The sequence below is a fragment of the Zosterops lateralis genome (genome assembly GCF_965231275.1).
Source record: "Zosterops lateralis genome assembly, chromosome: 14".
Taxonomy (NCBI): Eukaryota; Metazoa; Chordata; class Aves; order Passeriformes; family Zosteropidae; genus Zosterops; species Zosterops lateralis.
Genome location: NC_139774.1, coordinates 16,704,981 through 16,715,495, shown reverse-complemented (window position 1 = coordinate 16,715,495; position 10,515 = coordinate 16,704,981). Strand labels below are relative to the sequence as shown.

At 43.3% G+C, this 10,515-nt stretch overlaps 1 protein-coding gene across 5 annotated transcripts in view; it reads left to right on the top strand.

Annotated features, from left to right (window-relative positions):
* Positions 1 to 10,515, top strand: part of SH3TC2 (SH3 domain and tetratricopeptide repeats 2) — a 317,636-nt gene that overhangs the window by 117,275 nt on the left and 189,846 nt on the right. The gene's annotated exons all lie outside the window — the stretch shown is intronic.

The window sequence follows — 10,515 nt, the reverse complement described above, 5'->3', positions numbered from 1 at the left end:
GAGGGGTTGGCTGCAGTCAGGATCTCCAGGAGGATCCAAACCCAGAGAGAGGCAGAGGTGGCAGAGCCTCCCCAGGGGATCCTGGAGCTGCTGGTGATGGGGGGCAAAAACCCCAGCTGGGAATGGGCTGGGGTGAGGAGTTTCTGTGTGAGTTTGGAGTGTTCTCAGCCCCACAAATGGACATTGTTGACAGAAGGACACCAAGAACCACACTTACACTGTCAGAGCAAAAAAGAAGGAGGTTTATTTGGGATTAGGGTTTAAATAGTTTTTGGGGTTTGATCAGAGATTGGGACATGAGGTTGGCACTTCTCTGACCCCACTGGTCAAATTAGAGGTTCATCAATTTGTCTTTCCCCCCAGGAAGGAATGCACAGTTTTCAAAACATCCTTTTTGTTTATGTTGCAATGGGTGAGAGCTCCCAGTGCAGAAATGCAAAACATCAGAAGGCTGAAAAAATCATGGGGACAGGGACAGTACATCCCACTCTGAGGGTTCCCAGCTGCCTCTCAGAAATGGCTGAATTATAAAAAATTATTGAGATGGCTGAGCAGAGATGTTTGAAAACAGCAAAAAGGTTTTTATTAAAGACAAAATAAACTATACAAAAAGAAGAATAAAAGCTGTGCGAGGTGCAGGGAGGTTCCTCACACCTGCCAAGACACCCCAAAAATGCCCCAAAGAGACTCTGAGCTCTCCTTTAAGTATTCAACGATCCAGGAGGGGTTTTTGGCTTTGCTGCCCAATAGAAAATATAGAAAACAGCCCCAGATCTTGAAGAACAGCTCAAAAGTCCAACAGGTGCCTTTGTCCTGGCACTGGCCCAATTGTGGTGAGAAAAGCATAAAAGTTTCCAATTCTTTTTTCTTAAAAGTTCAGGGGTGAGGCTCAAACTCTTCCCTGATGTAAAAACACCTGCACTGCAACACTGGAGGAGGAAAAAAGAAGGTGCAGTGTGAAGATTTCTTATCTTTTCTTCGTGCTAGAGCCAGGATTAACACACAGGAGTCGCAGTTTTCATGTTCAGACTCAGTATTTATTAATTTTTATCTCTATTACAGCCTCATGAGTCATGAGCTCTGACTAAAAAGGTAGAAAATGGAGGTAAAATGGAGAACTTCTGACTCTGTCCAAGGTTATTTAAGCACTAATCACCCAATAATGAGATGACACCGACATTATTTATATTTTTGACCCAGTAATGACCATCCAAGGTCTGCAATGTGCACCTTTTTCACCCAATTAGAAAAAAAAAAAACTAAAACCCAAACCAAGAAGAAGAAGGTGAAGAAGAAGGGCTCAGACACCACCCCAAATCCTCCATCCTGCCCTATTTACTAAAAATCTTAAATTTTCAACCTCCAGAATTCCAGCAGTGCAGGGCTGGATCAAGAAGGAGCTGAGCATCCCAAGGGTTTCATTTCACGGGGTGGCAGCAGAGGAATTTGGGGTCCCCTGTGTGTCCCTGGGCTTTTCCCTGGGCTGGAGATTTGAGTTCTTTACCCCAATCTCAGCTCAGCTCCTCAATTCCTCCTCCCCATCCCAGCAGTTCCCCCAGTGACCCGGGGCAGGGTGGCAGTGACAGCCCTGCAGCTTCCCAAGAGCCTTTGGCAGGGGAGAAAATCGGTCCCCGAGCAAGGAAAGAATAGAAATGACACATTTCCAGCTGAATTAATGACAAGACAATTAATCATCCCAATTAAAAGCAGTGGAGAGCCTGGAGGGCCCTAATCCATAAAGATGCTGCAGGAAGGAGCACCCTGGGGGTTTCACAGTGCTCTGCCAGGAGAATTTGGTGGTTTTATCACAGGACAGCCTGAAAAACTGCACAGATCCCTGTGGGATCTACTCCCTGCTTTTGGGGGCCTCTGAGAGCCCCCAAAGTCAGCAGCTCATCCCTGGTGTCTGTGGGTGTCCCCAAAGTCACCTCCTGTGCCACCCACCCATGTCAGAGCCTTGGCCAACCTCTGCAGGCAATTCTCCTGGTGGATTTTCCCCGAGGATGGGTTTTCCCCCAGGGTGGATTTTCCCCCAGGATAGATTTTCCCCCAGGGTGGATTTTCCCCCAGGATACATTTCCCTTCAGGATGGATTTTCTTCCAGAGTGGATTTTCCCCCAGGGTGGATTTTCCCCCAGGATAGATTTTCCCCCAGGGTGGATTTTCCCCCAGGATACATTTCCCCCAGGATAGATTTCCCTTCAGGATGGATTTTCCTCCAGGGTGGATTTTCACCTGGGATAGATTTTCCCCCAGGATACATTTTCCCCCAGGATGGATTTTCACCCAGGACAGATTTTTCCCCAGGATGGATTTTCCTCCAGGATGGATTTCCCCCAGGATACATTTTCCCCCAGGGTGGATTTTCCCCCAGGTTCAATTTCCCCCCAGGATAGATTTTCCCCCAGGAAAGATTTTCCCCCAGGATGTATTTTCCCCATCTCCCAGCCTTTCCATCTGAATTTCCAGAGCTCTGGGGCCAGCTCTGGATTTTGGAACTGGATAAACCTGACCCTTGTCAGCCAAGAGCCCACCCAGCTCCAGACATCCCACAACTGCCCAAACACCTCCCTAAAGCTCCTAAAGCCCGAGAGCTCAGGGCTGCGAGGAGCCATCGCTGCAATAAACCAATAAACCCTTTCTTCATCCTTTCATGGTCCGAGGTACGAACATGAGTTATGGCAGCTTTAAACCTGAGAGCGTTGTTGAGCCGAGATGTCAGGCTCAATGAGGCCGCTTTACGAGGCACTTTAATCCTTCCAGGAATCCGACCAACCTCCTTTTCCACTCGCAGATCCTCTCCTCTCCTCTCCTCTCTCCTTGTTTTCTGTCCAGTTTGTCACCTCTGGCAGCCTCATCACCTCCAGATGTTTTTCCTAAAAAAATCTCCCCACATCTGGCAAACAGCCGAGGCTGCTGAGAAATCGGGGAGTTCTCCCCTGCAATTTTTTTAGGTGATTTTGTCAGCAGGGCTGCCAGTCCCCAGCAATCCCTGTGGGATCCCTTCCTGTGGGGCTTCTGGACATGGATTTTGCTGGAGGATGGAGGATTGAAGGGCTGTGCCCTCAAAGGAAGGGCCGTGGTCACCTCAGGCACAGCCACGTCCCTTGGGATGATCCTTCATCTCTCAGCATCCTTTAAAAATCTTGATTTAAAATAAGCAGCAGGTGCTTTCTTTGCCTTCCTATTTTCCTCCTGGAGGCTGTGTCCCTTTCCCTATTTTCTTTATTTCCCTTCTGGAGGTTGTGTCCCTTTCCCTATTTTCCTTATTTCCCTTCTGGACATTGTTTCCCTTTCCTTGCCTTCCTTATTTCCCTTCTGGAGGATGTGTCCCTTTCTTTGCCTTCATTATTTCCCTTCTGGGAGTTGTGTCCCTTTCCCTGCTTTCCTTATTTCCCTTCTGGACATTGTTTCCCTTTCCTTGCTTTCCTTATTTCCCTTCTGAACCTTCTGTCCCTTTCCTTGCTTCCCTTATTTCCCATCTGGAGGTTGTTTCCCTTTCCCTGCTGCCTTGACCCCAATATCATTCCTGAGGATTTTCCTTCCCAGGATACAAACTGAATTCTGGGTGTCACAGCCACATTTATTTCTATTCAAAGGGCACAAATCCCAGCAAAATGTTGGATCAAACCATTCCAAGCTGGTTGATTTACCATCAGTGTGATGGCTACAGGAGAAATGCTGAGTTCCCAGATGCTCTGGATTGGTCTCCATGGAAATTGGTAGGAGCCTTTGGGATTGCACAATCCTGAGGACGTGATGGGGCTGCTCTGCTTTGCTTTTTAGTGTCACTGAAATTCCCAATGAAAATGGGAATGATGGGGCTGCTCTGCTTTGCTTTTTTGTGAAATTCCCAATGAAAATGGGAATGATGGGGCTGCTCTGCTTTGCTTTTTTGTGAAATTCCCAGTGAAAATGGGAACGATGGGGCTGCTCTGCTTTGCTTTTTTGTGAAATTCCTCGTGAAAACAGGAACGTGCCCAGCCCAGGCTGTCACCCCACAGCAGGAAACAGAAAACAGGAAGAAGGAGCGTTACGAAAAGGGAAATTATTGTCATCAAAGAACAAAATAACCCATCAAAATAAACCTGGATGTTTATAAACACCCATCTGGTTCATCCACGCTGTACCCAGAGCTGGTTGTGGCTGGGAGCTGGGAAAGCAGGGAATTATCCAGGGCTGTTAACTATTAACTACTCACTGCAGGTTCTGGCTGCAGCCTGCACCGAGAGCTGGTGTTTTTAGGAGTTAATTCTCCTCCCAAGCCAATGGAAAAGCTGGATGGGTGTCCAGGGATGAGGGTGACACAGAGCTGTGTTTGCAGTGGCACCCAGGCAACACCCAGGAGCCCTGTGTGTGGGTCAGAAAAAAGGGATAATCCAACAGCTCCAGGTGGCCCCAGGTGGGGAAAGGAAAGGAAAGGAAAGGAAAGGAAAGGAAAGGAAAGGAAAGGAAAGGAAAGGAATTTAGGGTGGATATTGGGCAGGAATTGTTCCCTGGGTGCCCAGAGAAGCTGCAGCTGCCCCTGGATCCCTGGAACTGCCCAAGACCAGGTTGGACATCGGGATTTGGAAGAAACAACAGAAACAATTGTAGAGCCAGAATGGAATTCCACACCCAGCAGATTTGGGGGAAGGTTCTGTGTTTTGTCTGTCAGCCTTGAAAAATCAGATTTCAGATGTTTCTTTCTAGAAAACAAAGAAGTCACAACTCCAGGGTTGTTTGTTCCCCTTTCCAGAGGTGAGGGGAGTGCACTGACCCAGGGCTGGTTCCTCTTCCTGTCACCTCCTCCAGCTGGAGAAGTTTTTTTGTGATTTTGATGGGTTTAAACAGCAAAGGAGGGGGTGGGGGAGAAAGGAGAAATGAGAAATGAGCACACCCTCGGCATCATCTCGACAAGTGCATTCCAGGCCAGAGCAAACAAAGAGGAAATTAAATTTTCCACTTTTTCTTTTTATCATCCAAACCAAAGTGAAAGGAACGTGTCAATCCAAAATTATTTTTTTCCGTGTTTCAGGAGCCTCCCCCAAGAAAGTGTAATCAGAATTTTTTTTTTTTTTTTTTTTTTTTTTTTTTTTTTTTTTTTTTTTTTTTTTTTTTTTTTTTTTTTTTTTTGAGGAAATAGATGGATTAGATGGAGTTGGACTCTTTGACCCCCAAATTGGGGTGGCTGCAGTTGGACATTTCCTGCTGGTCCCTGTGCAAATTTGGGATGGTTTTGGTAAACAGGCAGAAAATCCCAGCCATAGAAATCCCACAGCTCATGGAAAGCTGGGAACAGGGCAGATTTTGTCAGGATTTTGTCAAGATTTTGTCAGGATTTTGTCAGGATTTTGTCAAGATTTTGTCAGGATTTTGTCACAGTTTTGTCAAGATTTTGTCAGGATTTTGCAGGATTTTGTCAGGGTTTTATCAGGATTTTGTCAAGATGTTATCAGGATTTTATCAGGATTTTGTCAGAATTTTGTTAGGATTTGGTCAGAATTTTGTTGAATTTTATCAGGATTTTATCAGGACTTTGTCAAGATTTTGTCAAGATCTTGTCAGAATTTTTCAGGTTTTTGTCAGGATTTTGTCACAGTTTTGTCAAGATTTTGTCGGGATTTTTCAGGATTTTGTCAGGATTTTATCAGGACAGTTGGGGAAGGGGGAAACCCCTCCTTGCTCTCCCCTCCTGCCACCTCCACCCCACGCCCTGACACATCCCAGGGATGTGGGAAATCCCAGATCCTGCTGGGATAAAGCAGGAAAAATCCCAGTGAGCTCCACCAGCCTCCAGGGGTGACAAACCCACAGCACCTTGTGAAAAACAACTTCCACTCTCTTAGAAATATTTATAAACTTAATAAAAATTAAAAATAGACAATTAGGAGACAGAAAGGCAGAAGTTCCATCCTCAGCAGAAAGCTCACCCTTCTCTTTCAATGACTGTGTTTTAAGGATTGCTGGTTTACATGTTCAATAGATATTAATGCTTTCTTTTCCAGTTTTTATCCCCAAATCATTTTCTCTGATGGATTTATTTGTGGGTGGCTCTACTCGGTCTGGTAACGTGGGTCTTGTAAATCTTTCTCTGGAGGATTTTTTTGGTTGTTTTCATTTTGATAAAAATCCTCAGAAATTTAGCAGTTTTTATGCAGGGTTATGAGGTGATGACCCTTTTTCCCTGCATCTTCTGGCTTGGTCAGTTTAGATGTTACAAAGAAAAAAAAAAAAGACAAAACAAAACAAAACAAAACAAAAACAAACAAACAAACAAACCAAAAAAACCAAACCAAACCAACAAAAAAACCCCAAAAAAACCCAAAAAAACCAAAACCAAAATAAAAACCCAAAAAAACCCCCCCCAAAAAAAACACAAAACAACAACAACAACAACAACAACAACAACAACAACAACAACAACAACAACAAAAAAAAAAAAAAAAAAAAAAAAAAAAAAAAAACAACCCCACCTAAACAAACCCAGTTTTCTACTGTTAATTCTCTGGTACAATAATAATAATAAAATATATATATATACATTAATCACTTTTCTAAACTCTATTAATCAATAGAAATAAAATTCATAATTAATTAATTAACTAATATTTATTAACAAATAAATACTGATAAAACATATAGTATTGGTGTTAGTACAGTTAGTATATTATAGTATAGTATAGTATATACAGTTAGTATATACAGTTATATATACAGTATATAGTATATACTATAGTTATTATACAGTATATAGTATAGTATATACAGTTAGTATATAGTATTTTTTTAATAGTATAGTATTTTATAGTATTTTTATGAATTTATATAGTATTTTATATATTTTATATAGTTTATCTTTTATTTACTTATATATAAAAATATATAAATATAATAAAATAAAATTAAAATATATATTATTTTATATATATAATATTATATACAATATTATATATATCAATATATATTAATATATATTAATATATTAATATATAAAAATCAATATATTTATATTTCTATATATCAAAATATATAATATATAAATATTATATATAATATATAATATTATATTTATGATTATTATTATATATTATATATAGATATTATTAAAATATATAATATTATTATATAAATAATATTTATTTATATTAATATATTTTATATATTAAAATATTAATGTATATATTAATATATATAATATATAATATATAATATAAAAATATATAAAATATATTTATATAATTTTTAATAGTTTATATAGTTTATTTATATAGTATATATACTATATACTATAGTATATAGTATTTTTATAAATTTATAAATATAGTATTTATATTATAAATTTTATAGTATTTTTTAATATATTTTATATAGTATTTTTTTAAAGCCAACTATATAATATTCATTTATAACAGTCTCATCCTCACTGCCAGCCCTGCCGTGTCCCCTGGGTGCCATTCCCAGCCTGGAGTGTCCCCTCCTGTCCCCAGGGGAGGATCTGGGAGCTGCAGACTTGTCTTTCCCCTTGGCCTGGGCTTTGTTTGTCATGGGAGCTCTGGTTCTGTTCCCCCGGCAGGGGCTGGAGGATTTGGGAGATAAATAAAGCTCCTGCCAGGCAGGAGGGATTTCTTTTTGCAGCAGCCGTTTATTTATCCTTCGTGGTTTTGACTTGTATTTATTGCCTGGCTTTCCTTCTGGAGCAGAAAGACTCCGAGGTGGGGATTTCTGTCCCTTCTGCCTGTTTTTTTGGGGGGAATTTCTGTCCTTTCTGCCTGTTTTTTTTGTTTGTTTTTTTTTTTTTGGGGGGGGGGGGGGTTTCTATCCCTTCTGCCTGTTTTTTGGGGGATGTTTCATGAATCCAAACTGGATCTCCATTCTCATTTGAAGTGTTGTAAATCCCACGCTGCTCCAGCCCCTGCAGGGCTCACACACAGCCAGGCCCTGCAGAGATCCCAAAGCTCCGCTTTCTCCTGGAAACCCCTCCCAAGACCTCACACGACCCAGTTTCCAGAGTTCCTTCTCAGGGGATTATTTGAGAGGAAAAAAATAAAAAAAAAGATCCTGACTCCCCGTGCTCTGCACCTGCGGCTGCAATTCCCTCCAGACTCGTGGCAGGGCTGATTTTCCAGCTGCTTTTCAGGATTAATCCCCCCAGGACAGTGCCCTGACCCCGTCCTGTCCTGGGCAGGTGTCACTGTGGTGACAGAAGTGTCCCTGACGCCTGGACTGTGACCTTCCCCTGCTCCCTCCTGCACAGACATCCCTGTTTGCCCCATTTCCCTCCATCCTCAGTGGTTTGGAACCAAAAACATGGGAAATCACCAGCAGTTCAGAGTGGGAAGTTTCCTCCCAGAGTTGTGTCTTCATTCCCTGCCCAGGCAGAGGGATAAATCCCAGTGGGAGGTGGGTTCCTGCCTTTTAGTGATTAATGCAGCCTTCAGCAACATCCAAACCTTCTGCTGATGCAGAGAATTTAGGAGCAAGAGGATCGTTTATTGCATTTGGGAATGAATAACAGCTCTTTCAAGTTTTGGGTTCTTTTTATGGAGTTATTTCCTCCCATCAATAAATTAAATTAATGGAAGTGGTAATTCCTCCCATGCCAGGGAACCCCTGAGTGCCCAAGGCCAGGCTGGACAGGGCTTGGAACAACGTGGGATGGTGAAAGGTGTCCCTGCTCATGGAATGAGATGATTTTTAAAGCTTTTTCCAACTCAAACCATCCCATAATTCTGTGATTCCTAACCAGAAACTTTTAGCCTGATGAAGTCTTGTAGGGAGAGAGTGGGACAATAAAGAGGCTCTGACATTAAATCACATTAATTGCAACATAATCTCCCAAACACCTTCCTGGCTGCGGGATTTGCTCATTTTGTGAGCAGCAGCAGCACCACCCACATCCCTTCCCCAGGAGCTCATCCCACACAGAAATCACAGCAGGATCTTCTGCAGCTGCCAGGATTCCTCCTCTGATAACAGGTTAGAGTGTTTATGAACCCCGTGTAAATGTATCAGTCTCTGAGGGTCCAGCCCTGGCAGATTGGATTAAAATAATTTTGGCCAAACTGCTCTTCAGAGGTGTTTTGTAAAACAGAAGGTTTAATAAATGAAAAATAACAAGTGTTACAGAAAAAAACAAATAAAAGCCACGCACAGGTGTCTGAGAAAACCTCTGACACCCTGCAAAAAACACTCTAAAAACCCTCTTAATTCCTTTGTGCTCCTTCCTAAACACTGAATGTTTTGGGATGGACAATAATAAGTGTAGTCCTGGTTTGTGCCTGAGATATTTGGTTTTCTGAAATTCCTTTCCCAGGGAATTTTCTGTAAACAAGAGACATGTTTTGGTAAAGACAAATTTCTTTCCCTAGGAGGGATTTCTTCTTGATGTCCCTCTGCTCTGACCAATGTGACTGAAGAGGTTTGTCTTTGTGTCACCAATCTGATTGGTCTGTGTGAAATAGTATAAAAGGGGAGACACTTCCCAAGAATAAAGGAGGCATTTTCAGCCTTCTGAAATTGGAGCCTTTGTGTCATTGTGGTGTAAAACAGTGTCAGTACAGGATTTGAAGAACAGAGAAAAGGTCCAAGGGGGTGCTTTTCTCTTGGCACTGAGCCAATCACTGTCAGGACAGAAAATACATTTCTGGGTCATTTTCCTCATGAGAAACACAAGGGGTGAGTCTCAAACCTTTCCCTGTGTGGAAAACCCTCGCTCAGGTGTGGGGGGCTTTACTGCACTCCTGCCGTGGCATTTGCTGTTGTAGTTTCTGGTGTCAAACACTCTCTGTCCCTCTGTTCGGTGCCTTTTTCCCGTGTTTTCCTGGCTCCAGCAAAGCATGATCCAAGGAAATCTCTGCCCTGCCTGGAGCCAAAGCCCAGCTGCCCTCGGGAAGGTGCCTGTGGTCCGTTTAGGTGCTGCCACTGTGACCTCATGAAGGGGATAAAAAATGAGCTCTGGTGGGTGGGCAAACCCTGTCCTGGGGCAGAGAGACCCCCCCAGGCCATGCAGGTTTAGGGTTTTCAGCCCCTCTGTGGGTCTGACATCAAATCCCACACCTGAATCCCCAGTGGTGAGGTCAGGACATTTGTGGGAATGTTCTGTTTTGCCCAGCATTAAAACCCCACAGGGCCCCACAGGAGCTGTTCCAGGGGGTGAGGGGAATGTTGAGCTGGTTTCCCTTCCCAGCCTGGCAGGTCCCTGGGAAAATCCCTCTCCCTGTCCCTGGGAGGGGGCAAAGCTCGAGATGACCCCACCAGAGCCACAACCTGCAGGTGGAAACTGCAGAGAAGAGGCCAAACCCCAGCCCAGAGAGCCCAGGCTGGCCCTGGGTGTGACAGGGGGCTCAGAAATCACTTTCTCATCCTGGTTTCCCACCAAACCACAACTTCCCCTGAGCTCTGCTCCAGCAGACCTCGTTTGACATGGAATTCTGTGCATTCCTGCAGGCAGGAGCCTCTGCTTCCCAAAATATCCCTGACAGGTGCCCTTAAAATCCTGGCAGCGGAGTGACACCACTGGGAGAGATCCCAAAA